General features: G+C 38.9%; 1 long non-coding RNA gene across 1 annotated transcript in view; it reads right to left on the bottom strand.

Moving 5' to 3' along the window:
- Positions 1-15881: 15881 nt before the first annotated feature.
- Positions 15882-22867, bottom strand: part of LOC109039056 (uncharacterized) — a 38047-nt gene continuing 31061 nt past the window's right edge. Inside the window, exon 2 of the long non-coding RNA XR_002009671.2 lies at positions 15882-18098. This is a non-coding gene — a long non-coding RNA (uncharacterized lncRNA). The remainder of the gene's footprint in view (positions 18099-22867) is intronic.

Raw genomic sequence — 22867 nt, 5'->3', positions numbered from 1 at the left:
GATAGCATTTTAGGCCATGTCCGCCATCTTGGATTTCTGAATTTTCAAAATTTGACCCGAAATTCGAGTTTCCCGTCCGAAAATACCCCCTGATACCAAGTTTCACCATGATCGGCTGGACAGGGGCCGAGATAGCATTTTAGGCCATGTCCGCCATCTTGGATTTCTGAATTTTCAAAATTTGACCCGAAATTCGAGTTTCCCGTCCAAAAATATTCCTCGATACTAAATTTCACCAAGTTTCCACCAAGCTTCGCCGCGCGCGCGTCAAGCAAGTGATTCAAGTGGAGATAGCGCCTTTTGATTTAATTCGGAATCCGGGTTAGCGCATTAAATCAAAGGGAATTACATATAGTTCCTTTTGATTTTATTCGTAATCGCTGATTCCCTGTTTTGCGATTTTTCAGGGGCTGATTCCAGGGGATGAAATTAGTATTTTGGGGGCATATTTTCGTGTGAGAGCAGCCTATTACATGGAGAATCCAGATCCGTTAAAAACTGAAATTTGGAAATTTGGCGCTTAGTTCCCTTTCGTATAAATACGTCCATTACTATTGGGTCCTCCGTCATTCAGACCTATAGCTTGTCGATGGATTACCGAAAACTGACAGCACTGCGGACTGATCAGTGAACCACGGAGGCCAACACGGAGAAGTATGATTAGCACGGAGAATATGAGTTGATACCTCGCTGTCAAACCGGACTTCGTTGAGGATCGTCGGCCAATCAGTCAGCATCTCTTTACACAGAAAATTGGATCGATCAGAATCAATTTTCAGAGAAAATTTAATTTTCATTACAGAGAAGGGGTGGCCCGAGAGAGCGAAAAGAACGATCAACAAAATTCGGAGATATACTAATTAGGTGAAGAAAAATTACAGAAAATCTTTTTACGATCGTGTAATATTTCTGTGGTTTGTGATATTGGCTGCTAGAGATGACCCAGTCTCCAGTATAAAGGAATTCTAAGTCTGTAGGGCGTTATTTGAAGATTCAGACATAAGCATATTAACAAGTTTGGAGAAACGACGTATTGCAAAGAAACGGAGTGATAACTGTGGAAGTTAAGAGTTACAGTTGTCATGGACATGAGATATGTTGAAAACTAAGCAGCCCGAGATAAGACATACATTTTTAAAATACAAATGCGGGTAACAAGGCTATAGAAAAGAGCACATTCACCGTTTTGGCTGGAACCACAACAGTCTTCTGCAGATGGATGAGTATGTGATATGCACAAATTTTAATTTTTTAAAAAAAATAGTACCAAGAGTGTACCTTTTCGGAATTCCTTATTATCAAAATTTTTACATAAAATTTTATTTGTCTCGTTCGGAAGGGTACAACCTGGTACTATTTTTTAAAATTTTAAAATTTTTATATATATCTATATCCAACTGATCAAGGCTGTGGTGGATCCAGCTGAAACGTCTTGGTGAATGTATTCTCTTCTAGCATTGTTACCCGCAGTTGTATTTTTTCAAAAATTGCTGTTATTGGCCATTACATGTAGAAAAGTGACAAGTTTTTCACGGTGCAGGAGAAAAACAAAAACCTCCAAATTTTCGGCTATCGAGATGTCAAGCTACTAACTCCCTGCAAATTGGAATTTTCAGCGGCTACAAGGAGGAAGTTAATCAGGAGTCAGGAGCCTCTGACTAAGAAATTTTTGCCAACAATCGTATTTTATTGAGATGAAACTTCAAAATATCTGTTGGCAAAATACCAGGAACATTGAGCATGAAAAGACGACACTGAAATTTCCGGCGATCTCATTTTATGGAAAATTTTGGCAGCGTCGGTGTGTGCTGGAAAAGCGCAAATCTAGGTCAATCAAGTTAGGCTGATTTCCGTGAGGAATCGATTCGGCTTGACATAGGTCGCGTTTGTTGATCCGATCTCCAAAATCTCAATGACCTCAGCCATTGTCCATCGCAGTGGCGTGGCGTGCTTTGCCGCGCCATTATCGATTGATCTGCCATTTAAGCCTATGGAAAAGGATCGATGAACGCGTTCGCAACGAACCCCTTAATAATCGATTCTTTACTATGGCTTCAAATAGGGAAATATCGATAATCGATCATCCACGCCTCGCCGTTTGTCCATCGGCGGCATCATGAGACTGCCACTGCCACCGTCCCTGTTTGGCCACTTGCATGGGAATCTTAATTCCAGGAGCCGACTAAGATATCATTGCGAATGTTTCGAGGCGAAATGCTGCTACGTTCCTCTCTTACATTGTTCTTTAGAGACCATCAATATCTGAGGCGTCCCCAGCAATGCTAAAAAGTGGTTTTTCCACCTGAGCAAAAGGTGAGCAATTTCCTGACGATGCATATTTCCATGTTTGGGGAGGTCGGGGGGCCAAGTTCACGGACATACTAAATTCCCTGTAAATGAAGTTGTGAGCAGGGGATTTCTGGTTTGAATTTAGTTCCTTTCTCATCATTCTGCATAAGCCGCTTCATTTTCATTATTTTACAGGTATCATACTTTCATTAAGGTTTTAATAAGCAAAAAGGACTTGGTTTCTTGTCAAGTTTTTTTTTTTTTTTTTTAATTTTCAGAAGTGGGTTTTATTTATCAGTACCGTATTTACAATAGCATTCAATAAAATTATGTTACACATTCAGAATTATTCATTTTCCGCGATTTTTCGCAAATTCCGTAATTTCAATTGTTAGATGCAAAAACAGCCCATAACGTACTCATTTTTTTAAATAATAAAATAAAGAAAGAAAAAAAAGTACAAATCACCCAAAATTAAATTATTTGATGAAGTTATGCTCGGCTACTCTTTAGAAAGTTTGAGTGGAGTGGAGTGGACTCCTACTCATGTGGAGTTAAGGTGATTCGATGGACGCCATATCTTGTGTCAAACAGCATGCGATATATCGCATCAATTGGTTCCATTTTTTCAGCTACTCGTCATTTTTCTCGAACTTTGAGATCGCAATTCTGTTCTCAGGAGACTAAAGCACTCGCTTACTAATCTTAACAAAGAAATTCAATGTAATAAAGGCGTGGTTTTTCCAGAGAGAATACACCGCATTCGATACTGATATCGCAACTGCACTCAAATGCGATATTTTCTCTCAAAAAAAAAACCACGCCTTCATTACGTTGAATTTGTTTGTAAAAATTGGTAAGTGAGTGCTTTAGTCTCTTGACAACAGAATTGCGATCTCAAAATTCGAGAAAAATGATTAGTAGCTGAAAAAATAGAGCCAGTCGATGCGATATATCGCGCGTAGTTCTGACACAAAATATGGCGTCCATCGAATCACCTTAACAAGTGAAATCGCCTAAATTTAGGTGAATAACCATATTTCGGAGAAATGATTTCCAGGGACTTGTATGGGTGCATCCTCTGAGAAAGGAAGAAAAGGAAACATTTTCCGAGATATACACTAAAAAAAATTCTCGGCGTTTTTACTACGTTCCGTTGGTACCTCTACCATCTCACTTTTTTTACCGCAATTATTGGTAATTTTACCAAGGCAGACTGGTAAGCTTACCTAAAAATCGGCATTTTTACAGTTTTTTCAGGTAAGAATACCACTTTTATTGGTAATCAATTCCCAACTTTGCCATTTTATCTCAGTAATTCTACCACAGTCGATAAAAGATATTGGCGTTTTTACTAAGGTCCAGTAAAATTACTGAGAAAGTTCAATAATTACCAATTCCATAAATGGTAATTTTACCAAGAAAAAACTGGGATCAAATAGAACCCTGAATTCTTGTTAATTTTACCCTTTTCTTGGTAAATACACCAAGATTTTCTTTTCAGTGTACCGCGGACGCTCCATAGTTGAAAACCAGAGGCGGTGGAGCGCGGGTTTTCTCACATCTCACCGCATTAAAACAACACGCGTTATTACGTATAATATATACACACAAAAAAAAGGAAAGTAGGTGAGAGAGGGGTGAAGCCGAAGGAAAGGATTGAAATTCCCATGCGCCTGGCCTTGGCCCCGACGAAGGTTATCAGGAAGAGGGTCGGGGCAATCGTAATTTAGATGATAATCGAAGAATCAAGCATCTGATTCTTTATGTATCCTTTCCTCCGCGCCCGCCCCCGCGCCATCCCTTTGTGTCCGGGAAGGGAAGAAGAAGGAAAAAAGCTGCAATCATCAATTATGCCAGGTAGAATGAGGAAACGCAAGGGTTGAAATGTTGAGCGCGTCTAGCTCCCGTCTGAACCCGACGGAATGCGGAACAACCCTCGCCCTCGACACCAAATTTATGTCGAAAATCCCTTCCTCCAGGACGCAGCATCGTGAAAAGGTTCGATGATCCGGCAGCAGAGGTCCTCCGTGACAAAAGGGTTGCCGAGAATTAGGCACATTAAGGTTGGCGGCGACGGGAGGGAAGGGTAGGAATCGAGGGAACAGGTGACGCTACCCCCCTCCTCCCTCCGGGATTCGGGGCGCATCATTTATCGCCTGGATTATTTGTGGGTGCTCAGGGAGCTCCTATTTTGCCTTGTGCGGGGCAACGGTTCTTTCCGGCTACCCTTTCGTGCTTGGCTGTCAGGTTGTGCTCTTTGGACTATCGTACAAAATGACCGTCCGAACAATTTCCTTCCGGATACCGCAAGAAATCAGGGGCGAATCAAAATGATGATTTTTTTAGTGTCTCACATGCATTGTACTCCACTTAATGTATTCGGTAGTGCGTTGGGAACGTTAAACACTCTTTTAATTTTTTTATTTTTTTAATTATTTTTTTATTTTTTATTTTTGGCGCAAACCCAGAAATGTTTAGTATGTTTTTTAAATGTGAGTTTTATCAACCCTTTAGCCCTATTTACCAGTCGCACAACAAAACCCTTCTTGCCTCTCAAAAAACTTAGTTTTAGAAATTTTGATCGTTACGTACCGTGGAGTATGACTCTCTTCTGCCCCTTGTAATTTACCTGATGTAACTGATGTACTTTAGACACCTTTCCTTTTCCAGGGCATCAACTACGTTATTACGGAAAAAAATTGATTGCTGATTTAACAAGTGAATTGTTATAAAATATGTTCGACATGTTTCAAATGTATACATTTTACAATCAGGGAAAGCTATTTTATTATGGGGGTGGTTAAATTAGCATTTTTTTATTGTAAAATCTACATTGATACATGCTGGACACTTTTCTAACCACAAACTTGTTAAAACAGCAATTTCATTTTTTCCTGTGTACGTAATACTTCAACGCTCCCTCAGAGATTTGATCTTAACTCAATGAATGTAAACACCAATAAATCACGTGATATTGTCATAGCTTATGATTTACAAACTAAAAGGTCAACGACGTAATTTTGACGCAAAAAACAAAAAAAGAAATCAAGAAGAGAGTAGTAAGGAATATAAATGAATCAGTGAGAACGAAAGCACACCAACTCGGAAAAATGAAAAGAATCAAGGCACACGCAAAACCGAACACTAAATGAAGAAATTAGTCTAAGAAAGAGATTTTTGGTGCCAAAATACAAGCACTTAAGGACATTTTAAAGGTCTAAGTTGGAATTGATGAGCTAATTTCAATGACTTTTGTAAAAATTGACCGTCTCTAATGAAAATTGAGCAATTTTGAGTTACCGAGTTGGTGTGTTTTCGAACTCACTGATTCAAATGTACAAGGGGGCCTCACTAAAAACGAGTCAAAGGATAAATATGTTAACATGCTAAAAACGCGAGGCGCGAAAAGGATTCTGTCCTGACTTGAGCATTACATAACATTATAAAATGCCTCGAATATTTGGCGGTAAAATCAAGACCTTCGCAAAAATTTTCGCGCGTAGAGAAGAAAACTTGTAGGTGGGTCGATAGGCCGACTCCTGGAGATAAAACTCAACATCGATTTCCACTGAAACAGCTTTCATTGATGACTACCAAAGAAGGAGATGAATGGATGACCTCGCCCGCACGACGAGTTATCAGATATAATTGGTTTTCAGCTATTAAAAGTTTAGAGAAAAAGAAAAATATAGAGAAAAAATAACCAGCATGAAACCAGAATCGAGAGTTCCAAGTATGTGGTAATATAAAAAGTAGATGGAAAAGTGTCAAATATAGGAATCTAATAATTCAAAACTTAACTTCCCAACTATAATTTTTGAAAACTGAATGTTCCATCATGCTTAGCTGTTCTGGGCAAAGCCAGCTATAAAGGGCTTGCGCTCCTGGACTCTACGGTAGTCGTTTCGCGCTTGTCTTGCGACTGACGCGACTCGTTCTGTGAGAAAGAAAAAGGTCTAAGAAAGAAAACGATGAAAGAAGAAAAAACATACACATAAAAGTCGCCCCTACAACGCAATCTGGGTTCTGCGATATCCAACCGCCACATATGCCTATCTTCCCAGAAGTTATCGGGCAGCTGACACCTCAACATCAACGTCTGTCGCCATCCCTTCAAGAGACGTTCTCGTCGTTTTTTCCCAGGTGGTACCCATTCCAAAACTTGTTTCAGAAAATCCCTGAAAGAGGGGCAAAAAGCAGAGGTGTTTTGAGCCCTTTTATTTTGGAAAAACTCCCTGAAAAAGTTTTGGAAATTAATTTCCACAACCAATTACATTTAATTTTCCAACTTTCATAGCAGGCATAAAACTTCATTAATGCTTCCTTCCTTATCAGTTAAAGATACAATAGGAAATATTTAAGTGGGATTCCGATTTCTTTCCATGTATCCAATTCAATCAGTTTCTTGGAGCAAAAACAGGTAGCATGGTACAATTTTTATCCTCTCTTAGAACATTGAGGGTTAATTATTCCTTCCTACGGAAATCTTCATCCAGGTTTTGCTAAATTTCTTTAAAAAAATATATATCTAAAGAAAAGGCATGCGTATCTTCTAATTAAATCTCCAGAAACTTTGAAATTAATCATGAATTATACTCTCGGAAAAACTGGAGGCAAAAAATTCACAAAATCCCTATGATTGGTATTTTATAAAAATAAATTTGGCAATGTTCGAAGGTTGATACAGCGTTTTCCTTACGCACGTCAGGATACAGAGCACAGAAGGATGAAGTGACGACAGACTACTGCATAGCAGAGCCAGTGCGAATGTGGCACGTGAGGAGCAGCGACTCGACCTTGATCTAATTTTGCCGATATTTAATTTCGTCGCCCCTCGACGTAATGGCGTACCTTTAATTCCACATGAATCCTGGAACACGTGAAGTTATACGGACAACAAGGCTTACGTGGAAATTGAGATACGCCCTTACGTCAGAGCAGCGGCTATTTGTCCTGATCGCATGCTCCACGTCTGTTTCGTCTCGCGATTTGGCCGATCAAGAGCCTCATGCTTGCAATGCCACCCTCATGTAAACACTGTCGCAGCTATTTGCTATTGGCCACTTACTTTAGTCTCAGAATCGTGTTTCAATGATCTTTCAACTGGTTCAATTTGTTTCAAACTTTCTGATAACAAATCTTGACGAGTCGGGAAACTATCAGGAAATATTCGAGACTTAAATGCAATGGTAGAAAAGTAAACCATTACATGGCGTGACAACTACCCATTCCCCTAGTCTAATTGGTCATGATATCCATCATGAAAAACATTTTATTTTACAACACCTTAACGAGTCGTAAAACGACCAGGAAATATTGGAGACTTAAACGCGGTGGTAGAAAAGTAAACTATTACATGCACAGAAAAAAAATAATATGCTGTTTTAGCACCTAGGATGTTAAAAATGTGTCTGGTGATCCCAAGATGCTGCCTTAACTGCCTGCACAGTTAAAGCATTCACAGGATGTAAAGTTAACTGCAAAGGCAGTAAAGACAACAACTTTGGATCACCAGACACATTTTTAACATCCTAGGTGCTAAAACAGCATATTATTTTTTTCGGTGTGGCGTGAAAACTCCCTATTCCCTTAGTCTAATTAGTTATGATAGCCATTATGATAAACATGTTCTTTGACAACGCCTTAAAGAGTCGCGAAACTATCAGGAAATGTTGGAGACTTAAACGAAGCGGTAGAAAAGTAAACATGGCGTGACAACTCCCTGTTCTCCCCCAGTCTAATTGGCTATGATAGTAATTATGATAAACATGTTCTTTTACAACACCTTAACGAGTCGCAAAACGATCAGGAAATGTTGGAGACTTAAATGCAAAGGTAGAAAAGTAAACCATTACATGGTGTGACAACTCCCTATTCCCTCAGTCTAATTACTTATGATAGCCATTATGATAATAATTTTCTTTTACAACACCTTAACGAGTCGCAAAACGACCAGGAAATGTTGGAGACTTAACGCGGTGGTAGAAAAGTAAACCATTACATGGCGTGACAACTCCCTATTCCCCCAGTCTGATATTGGCTATGACAGCCATCATATGAAAAACATTTTCTTTTACAACATCTTAATCTAACAACAAATGGTATGATATTTAAAATGCCACGTTTCTAGGTGTTTAAGTAATGTATAAATGAGCCTCAAATGGATAAAGGAGAGATAGTCATACCATTGAAGATTTTTAGCAGATTATTTTTTCGTAACAACGTTTTTGGAAAAGTTTTGACCATAATCTATCATAATTCATATTTATTCATCGTTATTAATCATAATCTTTTAGCAACCGGAAAAATATAGGGAAAAATTGGTATTTGACTAGAACATTAAAGTTCAGTTACTGTGATTGAAGTATTTCATCTATGCACGTAACATTTATTGGCAGAGACTTATTGACCGGCTGCTGTCCTGCAGACCTGAACCTCCGACGTAACACTTCAGCTCTTCAAAATGAATGATTGATGGGCGCATAGGAGGTTTCCAAGAGTGGACACCAGCGCACAGTGAAAAGAAAAGAAATTTCCGCGGTACATTTTTCTCGTCATCCGCAACCAAATTTTGACTTGCTAATAATTTTGTCAAGAGGTAAATGACGCGTAAGACACACATTAAAAACGACCTCAAATGAAACGACTCAAAGACCTAGGAGTTGCAGTTCAAAAAGCGCAACTTTTTCGAAAATTTAAATATTCAAATAAAGTCGTCTGGCTTCAATCGGAAGCAAACACGGGTTTCCACGACTTCCGTCTAATGTCTTTCTACTCCTAATTGTTTGTGAAATCAATAGGAAAGTCGTATCTATACCTACGGAAACAAGGGATCAAGATTTATCTGTAGGTAATAAGCAACAATTCCACTTGGAAATATTTTAACAAACATCGGTGGAAAATGTGAGGACATAGCGATTTGACTGCCGATCGAGGTACATAGCCTCCATCATTTCCCCGCCGTCCCGGCGCATTGGAAATTCCTTTGAGTCTTTGGAATTTTTAAAAGCGGGACTGTCGTGGATTTTGCATCTAAAAATACGCAATAAACAATCATGTAATTTACTCACCTCAAATGAAAAACACAAAGTTTAGTGACCCATTTGTATTTGGACTGTCTTAGTATCTCGTTTAATATTTTGAAATCTTCTGCAAACAATAAATGCAGGGCCGGATTTACCAATAGGCTACATAAGCTGTAGCCTACGGCGCAACATTTTGAGGGGCGCAAAATTTTTGAGAATGTATTAAAAAACGTCTACGTTGTGGTTGACAAAGGTGTTTTTTTAAAGGTGAATTTGAACATTTTCCGGACACCTAACATCCTCCTTCTGATCTGGAGAGGAGGGGCGTCTGAGAGACCCCCCCCCCCACGAGAGCGCCTATTTTTAGGGGCGCCACCCAAAGTTTAGCCTATAGGGCGCTAAAAGTGTTAATCCGGCCCACAAATTAATTAAATGTTAATGCGTCCAAGACACACGCTTCGCGCCACCCTTCAGATCAGTATTTTTTGCCGGTCGAATCGGAAGTAGTCCACCGTGCGGCGCTGGTGCATTCGATAATCCGGGCCGAAGTTAGCACGAATTCATGGATGCAGATCGCAGATCTCTCTCGCTGCATTATGATCATTATGCAATTGAGGAGTCTCGTGATTTTTCGCTATAAGTCAGCCGCGGTTACCGCAATGGACGTGGCAGATTCTTGCTCAACCACCGTTGCCAAAAGGCGGGGGTACCGCCATGAACTTTACCGAAAAAAAACGAAAAAATTTATCTCTTGTTGCAACGGCGCGAACTGTCCGACCTGACCGGACCAGTCAAATTGGCCGGTCATACATTTAATAGAGGAACAACGAAATTTAATCAATCTGATAATTATAAGGACTTCTTCTGCCGGGTGATTGTTGAAATTGATAGACAAAGCCATAGACAAAGAAGTATAAGGCAGTGGCGTGGCGGAATTGAGATATATCGATTGTTTTGGTAAAGAATCCTATGGTAGAGAAACCTATGGTAAAGAATCGATTATTAAGGTGTCGGCTGCGAACACCCTGTTTATCGATCCTTTTCCGTAGGTTTCAATGGCATTACAATCGATGTATCGCAATTCATGTAACGCCACTGGTATATACAAGGGAAAATGGAGCGATCCTATTAGTTGAAACGGGTGGCCGTTATGTATACCAAGGGGAAAACTGATGGACTAACTATAGGGTCTATCGTGGGTCGCCGTTAGCTCGTCTATATTTACTTACCTTTTTCATGCATTGCAGCCACCCGCTTCCACCAATAGGCGCGCTCAGCTTTTCCTTTGCTCTCTTTACCTACAGTTTTGTTTATCAATTTCAATAATCAGCCTATTGTGGGAGAGAGGTACTTTCTAGTTGGCGTTTGGTCGGAGTTCCCAAGGGATATATCGATAGAAGAAATATCGTGTACATATCTTAAGATGGTTGGTGCACCAGGTAAGCCCAACCTGAATTTAGAGGAACAGTGAATTTTAGATTTTTAGCACTGAATTTGTTTTTGATAATTGCGAGTAGGTTTAGTCTTTCAAACCCGTATGATTAAGGCCATCAACGTGTTTTAGAAAAAAAAAGGTTTTTGGTGGTTGGTGCACCAGGTAAGGGCACTCCAAATTTACAGGAGTTAAAAAAAGTGTATCAATTTTTTTCTAAGAAGAAAAGATTAAGCACCGATTCATTTGTTTCCTGAGATTGTTGAACTTTTTCCAACGCCAACAGCATAGTAATATTCGGTTAAAGGAGAATATGAGCTCTCAGTCCATACAAAAAACGTGAAGTAACCATTCTAAGTGCAAAATTTATTGGCTTTGCTTCGGACTCTTTCATCTCGTTTCCGACTACATCCAATCATCATCGGGGTTTATTTCTATTGTATAATACATTTGCTAATATTAAGCCGAGAGGAACCAGGGTATGTGAGAAAACAGCGAATCTGCCAATTGAAAAACTGGGATCGACAGAATTTGCCTAATAAATCTATTATAATTTTGCAAACCATCAAACCCCCGGTTCCTCTGATAAAATACAAAGTTTCGAAATGAAGTCCATGACACTTTTTATTTCTACTCTTCCTATACTGAGGGAAAATTTTGCAATGAAATAATTGAAATGTAGTCACAAGTTCTCATAACAATTTTTGCATTTTTTTCCGAATGCAATTAGAATATATCGACGGTGAAACTACCAAACCACGTATCTCGTTTGCGGTGTTTAAAAATCTATGCTCACATTTTATTTTTTGGAAGTAGACCGAATCAATATCATTCCTTGAAATTTTCACAGAATTTTCTCCGCGCGAAGAGGAAAAATCGCAGAAATTTTCAAGACTGGACGTTAAATAGTTTTTCATTTAAAAAATAAAGTATGACAGGAAGTCTGCGACGTCGCAAACCGAGATACGTGGTTTGGTAGTTTCACCGTCGATATTTAATATCGTTCAGTAAATAAACACCAACCTTAAAGATTCGACAATGGGATGAAACATAGGCAATTTGCAATGCGAAGAAAATATTTGCAACTTGTTTACAGTAGTATTACGCTTGTCAGCATGCGAAGCCCCTTCAATTAGGAAATAGGCAACTTACACAACATTCTGATGCGTCTTACCGTGTATTTGCAATTTATTGCAGCCTGTTTTCACTTGGTGAGAAGTCGCCTGATTTGACTTAGCGTGAGCCGTATTTGAAGGCCTTGCGTAAGTGGTTTAATCTTACAGGGATTTTCATCTGCATTTAATGCTCAGGTGAAAAATTCTTGAATTCATCATCTCTCATAGATACCTATATTTATACATATTTTAACATAAATCGCAAAAATAGGGTGACTGAGGCTGGTCATGCGACCAAAAATGTTTCAAATTTAATTTGTAGACCAAAACGCAACTCCAAAAACGCGACGGCTTTTTAAAATCAAAATTGTCCCCCAATTAGGACTCCCCTTTGAAAGGGTCTTCGTAAGGAATGTCCAGGGGCGTAGCTAGGAATTTTTTTTTTGGGGGGGGGGGAATGGGACCACCTCTCGTGGTGAAGAGAGCGGGGGGCGGGTGAGGAATGGAGGATCCCGTTTTTCTAGGGGGACCGGGACCGTTTTCCCGTTTCCCCAGGACCCCCCTAGCTACGCCTATGGGAATGTCAAGCACATAACTGCTTTGACTAATTTATATTCATGTGTATTTTAGAAAAACGGGAATTCTTGTAAGAAAAAAGTTGGAAACCAACAATATTTTAGAATTTTTCTGACCAAACAGCGTATATACTCGTATAAGCTGTTTGCTCGGAAAGTCGCCATGAAGATAATCTATTAAACTGTGATTAAGGTGCCACTTGAATCTCATGTGAAAGATCGGCATACACGATTTTTTTGGTGCCCAAAGCTTGACTTATCGGTGCATTTCCGAGCAAACAACGTATACGTATCATGCCTTTGCTCAGAAATTCTGTCTACAGTGCATCATACCAAGATATATAGTAAATGGTTTACATTTTCCCGTGCTTTCTAACCAACAAAAATCATTACCAAGGGGAAAGGAGTAGGGCAGTGAAACACTTAGGCCTTGTCCACACGAGCGCGGTTCGCGGAACTTATTTCGAGGAACTTGTTCCTGGAACAATAGTTTTTAGCTGAGCTAAAAACTTATTCCTCCAAAACCCGGAACTTCCCCCGTACTCCGAGCTTCTACATATGTTTCTTTTGATGTGAATTTGTTTGTTTTTGTTTTTTACGTCCTTTATATGCGTCTTGACATTTATTTTTGTTACTTTGGCGGCCGTATTATAATCTATTATTTTGCAATAATTGTATAGTTTTATTGAAGTTCCGGTTCCAGTTCGGGCGAACTCGTGTGGACAGCATACCTCGTTTCAAGGAATAAGTTCCGGGAACTGAGCAGTTCGAGGAATAAGTTCCGCGAACCTGCGCTCGTGTGGACAGGGCCTAAATGAATTATATGGCGAAAATCCCCATTTGACTGTGTTGAATTCCGCTTTTCTAACACTCGAGGAGAGCGTAACGCCCTTTTGTTTCTGCGAGTCCCAAAATTTGGACTGACCTCACCAAAGTGTTACGAAAGGGGCTTGGGGTCGATAAATCCGGAATTCAGCTATACGTATTTTATGAACGGCTCTCAATTGAAGGATTTTATTTCTTACGCTGTCTTGTGGCCTACTACTGCTTAATATATCTGCCATCATAGATTTAATATTGAATGGAGCGGTAATGGATTATAACGTTCAAGAATGAGTGCATCAGAGCTACAAGTAACAAGTTCTTCGCTCTGAATAAACGACAATGTATGTAGAGAGTCAAATATCTATTTTTAGGCATGAACTCAGAGTCCTCACTGCATACTGATGCACAAAAAAGGATAGCAGTTTATTTATGTAGCAACATCACTTGGGCAATAAACATTGAAAAGCATTGTTAAAAGCTATCAAATAAGTGTAGATGATACATATTACTGAAACTGAATTGTCTCAAATAGTATGTAAAACAGTATATAACGGACAGATGCTCTTCATTTCTCTAGATTAATATTAGTGTTATGTTAAAAAAGTCAAAAAAGAGACAAGTGTTGTCCAGCCATTTCATCTACCTACTAAAGTGATGTAGTATTTAATTTTTTTTTTTTTTTTTTTTTTTTTTTTTTAAATACATTTCCAAAATACATTCCAACTTAGTGCCTTCTACTTGAATAAGCAATTAAACAAACCTGTGCATACTTCAGTATCTTTACGTCCGTATATACATGTATTATTGTTGGACAAAATATGAAGTCATCCGCGAGATGAAATATCACGAGAGATTCTTATTGGAGTGATTTTGGCGGCAACTCAACCATTTAAGGAGAGACATTGTATTGAAAAATGAATATTTTAATTTATTTTCACTTACCTGTTCAATTTCCTTTTGCGCGCGCTCTTCCAAGCTTTTCTCAAATCATCGATTCCTGAAAATTCTTAACTAAAAAAAGTAGTTTTTCTTGTACAGGAATCATGGTCTCCACACACAAAAAACCAAATAGTCCGGGAGCACATGTTCATTTTTGGGGTCCCGTGGGACCGTTAATGATACAAGTTGGCGAGATAATTACTTTTTTAGTATGCTTTTTGGCAGGTTTACAAGTTTTTGTAACTTGGCGGAGGGAGACACTTTTTTACAGCAAACACTGGTTATTTACCGAACGGGTAAGTTTGTTTTCAATAGCTGCTTCAATCTGCGCTGATTACAGGGTGTTTCCCGAGCAGACAGTGACTATTAATATATAATCTCTTGTAAAACTGTCATACTTTTCTTTAATATTTTTTTTTTATTCCTTGTTGTTATCAAAGACTTCTTTTGTGCATCGACTGATTCTACTTTAAACTGCAAATGTATTCTGCGTGGATTTGATGAGAGGATTAACGTCTTGAACACATTTAATCCATACCCTGTCAAAAGATCTACTACACTAATATAAACTGCACTAGTGTAGTACTCCGATAAAACCAGTTATCAAATGTTTAGTGCATCTTCATTGTACCTTCATATCATTTGCAGACTGCAGTGTCTAACTCCATCACAACTCTGCTACTAATGGACCTCATCAGCTTTTGTTGAAATTATCTCAAAGTCTATCCTTATATCCATGTAAACAATCTGTTAAAATTAGAATTTTATTTTGTTAATAAAACGTTGTCGCTTATATTTATTAAAATATTGATAGAGTATGAAGGCAGAAAGTACCTTCAAACTTTAAAGAGACTTCCAAGCAGCGTGGATATGTTAAAATAGCTGCTTTATTGCATTCGCCTCGGGATTGTTTGCGGCCTCAATTTCGACCAATTTTAAGCTTACTAAGATGAGGATATGTGCTTGTGCTATTTTTACTAAACATGGATGAACTCCTTTAACTTTAAGCTATCGACGCACTTTATATTCATGGTATAGTAAGGTTTTTCAATAAATGAAAAAGTTCTCAAAATAATTTATCTTGAGTAATTCTATTGTTATGATTGTAATTATTGTATGGTCCGAGTTAAACAGAATTGCATCAAGTCGTCTGGAGAAAATGTACGGTAAATGGACGTACTGGTCATAATTTTCAGCTCATTGTAGATTCAAAGTCGAGAAAAAAAGAAAAATTCGAGCTTAAAATAGGCTCGAATGTTCTCCTGAATATTGAGCTTTACAGATCAAGGAATAAAACGTCAACCCTTTTTTTTGGGGTTCAAACTTGATGTAACTTGATGCGTTTTCAGTTAAAATCGGTCCATATAAATCAGCTATTACACCAGTATTATACAGTCTGTTGTACTCAAGTTTCAGTTTCTGTGCTTTTTTTATTTTTCTTATTTTTTTATATTTTTTATATGGTTTCCAGGCATTTTAGCCTCTGTGCTTATTACATAGATTGGCACTGGAAAAGAAGCCAAAAACCCAATTCCTATTGTCAGAGAATTTTACCGATTAAGATCTTTGAGTTTTTTCCTCGCACAGCACTCTCTAAACTGTTTTTTTTTTGGTACATTATGTTTTTCTTGTAGTCGAAGGCAATAATACTTAGAGGAATGAAAAATATAACACAATATTTAAAACATTACCCTTTCAATTTATTTAAAATAAACATAAAAGATACAGTAATGACTTAAAAAATAAACTTTCTCAAAAATTTTACTTCATTTGTGTTCTCTAACGTTATCATTATTCATTCATAATACTACTGGCAGTGTCAGTTGAAAAATAAATAAAATGTCCTTTAAAGATTTGCTGCTGCAAAGTGAATTCTACTTTAAAACAATCAAATACTCACATTCCGTCGTAACGCGGTTTTCAAAAATGCAGTGAGGAACTATATTGTGGTCCCAACATTTTTAAATTGTACACCTACCTACAGTTATGCTTCATTCTAGATATTCCACGTTAATACATACTTAAATTCACAAATGCAAACAGTGATGAAATATTTTCAAGCGGGTGTTTCTGTTTCCACACAGGTTTTGAAAGAGCAGATCCTGCAGCTGTTGTTGATTTTTGTAGAATTGAGCCAAATGATATCCCGATGGTTTGAATATTTAAAAATGTCCTCTTATTTGGATGAAAAATGCACTTCAATATCTTGTAATGGATTCGTTACCTTGTGTTCTATAATCTTAAATTTTAAAGCTGTCAGTCTTTTTTTTTTAAAGAAAGTAAGAATTATAAATTCTAAATAATTATTTTCATTTTTCGAATATGGATACAAAACTCTTAGGCTAAACCAGAATTCTTCCATTAGAGTCAAAATCTATTGATTTTGGATTTAGAGAGGACTCAAGCCTAATATGCATTTTCAACGTGGTTGTTTATTTTCTTCACTTCACGAGTAAAGAGGAAGTGAAAACCCGAGCGATATGAACCAATGAAATTTACAGAAAGTGTAAGAGTCGGATTCATAGAGCAAAAGAAGGAAAATGGTACAAAAATACTTTATGTGGGTGAAAATCCGACTAACTGTTGTCAGCAGATCATCTGTTGGAGCTCGGAGATGGTCTCTCATTGAATCGTTCTTTTGTAGGAGTAATTCTGAAAAATACCTTTCATTGGTTGGACAAAAAGAGGAACAAATATACGGAGAAAGTTAAAAATGTAACGATTAAAAATGATAAAACTTTTCGAGACTTAACAAAACAGGGACCATCGTGCAAAAATTCAATATGATAAGCTGACATCGAAAATATATATAACGAAAAAAAGAAGATCGAAAAACTCATTTATCTTGAGAGTTCAGATTTAACCTGCTACAAAACGATAGTTAAAGTGAAGTACTTGATACAGATCTTACACAAATGCATCCAGTTTGCTCACAAATTGTGCTAAATTGAAAATTACACGTCAATAGAAAGGTCAATGGACAGTATCGACTTCAAATAAATTTTGTAATATTAGTTTTTACAGCGGAAGCGCGACCGAAGATACAAACGAAAATACAAATAATTCAATGCGGCTTCCTGAGTCTGATTTTCTTGGCCCACGTATCAAGAGGAAAAAGTTTTTTATGCAATACATGTTGATCATTCATTGACAGTAAATTACACTGGAAAAAAAACACATTGGATCTAGAGTCCAGACTCTTAAAAAAATCGACATGAAAAATTACTCTTGATTCAATAAGAATCTAGCTTATATTAAGAACGAAGCCTCTTAATTTAAGCGGATTTCGTTTTGATTCAAGCAAAATTCCGATCGAATCAAGAGTATTTTTTCTTGTCAATGTTTCCAAGAGTCTGGACTCTAGATCCAATGTGCTTTTTTCTAGTGTAAGCGCAGAGAATTTCAGATCCAAGAGAAAAATTACACGTGCATCACTCTGAACAATCGTTTTGGGGAGCAATGTTTGAGGGGGTCGGAATCATCCTGCAGGACCAGCCAGTGTTGAGGAGCCGGAAGACAAATCCTCTCTGATTGAGAGGCTAATCTTCCTTGGTGGGGATGCATGTCTTCTCAAGAGTTCATCTACTCGTCTGGGTCTCGTTGAGGGTCCAGCGCGTCGCTACATGGGGACCAAACGTCATGGGGGTGGGGTTTTTCGGGGGCTGTGCGTTCGGAGCGCGTTGACGTTGGAGAGGTCAGGCGGCGGCAGGGCCTATGGAGGAGAGGAGGACACCTGTGACGGCTCTCCTGAGCACAGCTTTGAATAGAGTCAGTCTGATTCTGTCACTAGTCTTCATTGTCGCGTTGTCCGCTGCTGGCAGGCAGTACGGGAACGGGAGGGTGCTTATCGCTGGCATATGCCGTGGCGAGCCTGTGAAAAATTTTTCGGCGAGTTCTGTAACAGAAAAACAGAAACAAATTGTGTCAGTCAAAATAAATTGGGAAAAACTTAAGGGCTGCAAAGGCCTTTTCGAATTCCTCACATCCGAAAGAGTATTTACGCGTTAAACAAAGTTAGGGGTTATTGGATGATATGGGATTTCAAATTAATTGTGGCAGTACACCACTAAATTAGGTCACTAACCCAACTGTTGCGGTACTACCCTAACTCGAGTTACGATACCACAACAATTCGTTTGAAATGTCCTTGATCATCCAACAAATTGGGGTGATACCACAATTTTAGGAGATAACCTCTGACATTTCGTTTTACGTGTAACAAGTGTAGCAACTAAAGTAGCAACTAAAGTAGCAACTAAAGTAGCAACTAGAGTAGCAAATAGTGTTACTCCTAAAGGATTATCCTAAAAGGGAATATTCGCTGCGGAATTCAACATTGCCGACGCCATCCCGCCAAAACACACGTGATGAGACGAAATTTGATCAATTGGCGTATTTTCATCTTCCTCTCGTTGATAAAGACCGATTGTGCTCTCTTCACGATTTGCGCGCGAATATGTCAATCATGTTGAAAATTGTGTAGCATCCTAGTGCGCAGGAGTTGGATGCGCAATGACTCCTCTTACGAAAAGATCACCCGTGCCGTGGTATCGGTTTGAAGCGGGAAGTTTAAAAAAGGCATATTTCTTAATCAGATCGTGAATTCCGGTTTGTATATTTTAGGATTTCCCTATTCGCTTATTGTAATTTTTGAGCCATTTTCTCTGATAAGCAACTCCTCATTTTGTTCTAGCTGAAGTTTGCAATAGACCCATTAAAATTTGCAGAAGGAAATCGAACGATCATCAGAAGCGGTCGAGGGGTGAGATCGAGCGATCGATGTCTGCGAGACCCGGTGCCTGTGCAGTATTGTGTTTCAAGCCGACGAGGAGTGCTTCAGAGGCATCTCTGCACAAATGTCAAGGTTAGGGCGGAGGAGACGAAGCGGAAAATTGTGAGTTCAGGCAAGAAAGAAATAAGCACAAAATGAGGGAGAGAAAAAATTGGCCGAGTAAGACAGATAAGAAGCGTGGGCTATTGAACGAAATATTTGTCGGAACCTGACGACTCCGCGACTGAACAATCCGGAATCTGAGCAATTTTATTCGAACGCGACGAAAAAAAACGCAGGAAAAAAAATGGCGACGGAGCGAAAAAGAACGCGGATCGGATAATCCATGTTTCTCACCACGCGAACGGATGCTTCTGCCGTGGATTCCGGCGTCTGGCACCGGAATGGATGGTAATTCCGGCTCCAGGGTGATTAAATGCATTGCTAGATTAGCCTTATAATCAGCTGCTCTGCCATCCTAAGGAAAAACGCCGTATGAGCATTCAAATGTTGCCAAATTGCCCATGAGAAAATATTTATATGTGAAGAAAACTATAAATATTTTTCCTTGAGATTTTCACACTTTTTCGATCAAATTTCGAACAAAATCCTCCGGAAACTCCGAAAAGAAATATTCATAAATTTTGTCTAAAATTCGCGATTTGTCAAAAGAAATTTGGCAACTCCTGAAGGCTCGTACGGCGTTTTTCCCTAGCACGGCAGAGCTGTAAAGTGCAAGTTTAACCCCTCTTTTCACAAACTGATTTCTGTTTTTCGACTTCCAGTTTTTGGCAGGAGAAAATATACGGCTAGTAGAGCTCAAACACATTCTTATCTCATTTTTTCCCCGAAAATGTGGGTTGGTTTCTTTCTGATAAACTCGGTCCTGTTAGTCGAAATCTTCATAATTACGATTGGTTATACTTCTAAAAAAAAACCACGGAAAATCTTTTCAATTTTGAGGAATTTCGACCGAAGAATTAAAGTGAAAATTATACACAGCGTTCAGGCTGTTCGAGTTAAAAAGCTTGGCAGAAACTACATAGAGAACTGCAACGAGCGATCGGTGAGAAAAGTTCCTTCAAATATCAGGATAGGCAAGAAATCGCCCGTTGAGAAAGAGTAGACCATAATTGAACTCCCTATGTTGCTCGCATTTTCATCGGCCAGTCAACATTCATCAAGTAATTGTAGTCCGCGATCGGTAGATAGAATTATGTAAAAGAATGATTAAGAGTCAGAGAGTTGACTCATGAACTTGACTGAAGACGACAGTCAAATTTTTAACCTCTAGTTTGAATTTGTCCTTTGATCTTCGGCGCTTTTCTCATACTGTCTACCTCCATACAAATAAATTTCAGTTGTACATCCTTTCGGCCACCCATTGGAATCAGAATAGCGCACATTCCTCGACGCCATAAAAATGCTCCATTTCATTCGTTTTCGGTTTGGATGAGCATGCTAGTGTTGCCTAATTTATACTAGAGGAAAAGAAGAAAAGAAGAACTCTTTTGGAATGTAGACCCCCTACAGTACTTTTTGTGTCAAGGTGATCGAAAATTCTGTCAAGAATCAACAGCTAGCAGTTTTTCAAATGAATATATCTTTGATACGTCTATATTATATGTATCTTAATGTGTACATCGTGATTTCGTGCCGTTTTAACTCTACTAAAAAATATCCTCGAACGCCTAGGCCTAGATCTCTTGAGTGCAACAATCTCATTCAACTATAACTATTATGTATTTTTGACTTTCCAAAATTCGAAATCTTCCCATTAAATCTCTCCCCTTTTTAGACGAGTTAATCTGCAGATTTAATTAATTCTTTCTTTGCTTTTTTCATTATCAGTACATTTCTATTGATACCTATTTTCTGAGGTGTTAATGACAAATGTTTTGTTTAAGCACCGTGGATAAATTTATTAATCAAGTAACCGACCTAGCAAAGATTTTTTTATTTTTAAGAACTCATATCTTCTTGAAGTCGCGGAACACTTTAAGCGGACTTGAATTTAAGGGTTTGAAAGAAGTCCTTCAGAGAGTGACGGCTTGAAGCGAAAAACAATTAAGATCAGATCAAAAACTGCCGATTTGCCCTTTGAAAGCGGACCGTTTATGATAGTCCATATGTAAAGCGACCTCGTCTCGTGTCAAATGACGTATTCCTTGCTCCCTTCCCGGTGGAGCAACAGGGGTCTCGCGGGGAGGCGCGGCGCGGAGGGGTAGTTGTGGGGCGCGCGGATGATGTCCGAGAACCTTGCCCGAGAGTGAAGGCGGCGACAGGCTCTATAAATCTGCATTATCCCCCCCTTCCCCCTCCCCCGCATTTTTTTTAGCGCAATGATTCTTTATACACGCGACGCATAGTGGCATGGACGAGCCATTGCTCACTCCGAAATGATTTCGTCGGTGGATAATACCTGTCTACTCTGAGTCGCGGTTGGCGGGGGATGGGGGTGGTGGTGGGGACCCTAGGGGTGGAGGAGGGTTCCTTTTCGTCTCGTCGCAGGCCCGCCGAGCTCACTCCCGCAGACACAATGCTGCCAAACTAGAATCCCCGAGGGCTCGCATGGTCCGAATTTCGCCTGGATTTTCTTCAGTCTCAAGAGGAAAAGAGGGGGAACCTTCGTCAAGAACTAGTGATGGATAGTCAAGAACTTCCAAAAGATTAGAAAGCGAAGTCGTAGGTACGTGTCATTTGAGATGCTATTTCAAGGTGCAATTTACCGGATGACCTCTGTCTTGATGGACAAAGATGTCGATTAGGTGTCGCAGAGCGCTCGGGTGCGCTTTGCATATGTATAGAAAACTTGAATAGTTCGCAGAAAACTTTCTAAATTCACTGGGACGCACTGGAAAAAAGTCGCTTGCATCTAGAGTCCAGACTCTTGAAAACACTGACAAGAAAAAATACTCTTGATTCAATCGGATTTTTGCTTGAATCAAAAAGAAATCCGATTAAATTAAGAGGCTCGGTTCTCGATTTAAACAAAAATCCGAGAAAACCAACAAAATTGAATCAAGAGTATTTTTTCTTGTCAATGCTTTTAAGAGTCTGGACTCTAGATCCAAGAGAATTTTTTTCCAGTGCGGTTATCATTAAAATATGAGGGACACCTGAAATCCGAGAGAAACGACTTTTAAGAAGATAGGCAAACCGTTTCTTGTAGATGGGCTACGCAAAAGCGTATTTCTTTGAAAATAAAAATCGAAAAGTTTCTCCGAAAGCGAATAGAGGTCCTATTGAGACATGATTATTATGAGTTTCTTTAGTTACTTGATTCCTCAATGTATACTCTCTCCAAGGATTCTAGTAGCCAGAACTAGATTTCTGAATGTGTTCATCAAACGGCCGCCAGATTTCTGATTATCACTGACAGAAATCACGCACAGAGAACAGAGGTACTGGTTGCTTATAAGGAGAGTCATCTATGATCAGGAATCTATTAACCACTAACATTAATTTTTATCTGCATTAATTTTATATATTAATCTTTATCTGTGGACGGTGGATAAAATCACCCTCGGGTAATGCCAACACTGACATCAGGACCCATGGAACACTGCATGCATCCGGAAGCGTCTTCTGTGAAAGTTAACGCGCGGTTTGAAAAGGGTTTAAAACCGAGGTATGGTGGTCATATGCTTATTTTGTGGCAGGAAGAGACAGTTTTTAATTTGTGAAAAGTCTATGTTTTAAACGACCCTTGCTATTTTACCGGAGTCAGCCCCGCAGTTTAATATCCTCTTGTTCCCTTACACCATGAAATTATCGTGCGACGAAAGACCACCAAGATTACTCTATGAGGAAGACTGAAAAAAAACGAAAAATGATCGTCGCGCGAGAGAAAATAAATGACCTGACAGAGTGCAAATACCGCACATATTCTG

Source organism: Bemisia tabaci, chromosome 4, assembly GCF_918797505.1.
Source record: "Bemisia tabaci chromosome 4, PGI_BMITA_v3".
Classification (NCBI taxonomy): Eukaryota; Metazoa; Arthropoda; class Insecta; order Hemiptera; family Aleyrodidae; genus Bemisia; species Bemisia tabaci.
The sequence above is the reverse complement of the archived record's forward strand: the minus strand, read 5'-3'. Positions and strand labels throughout refer to the sequence as shown.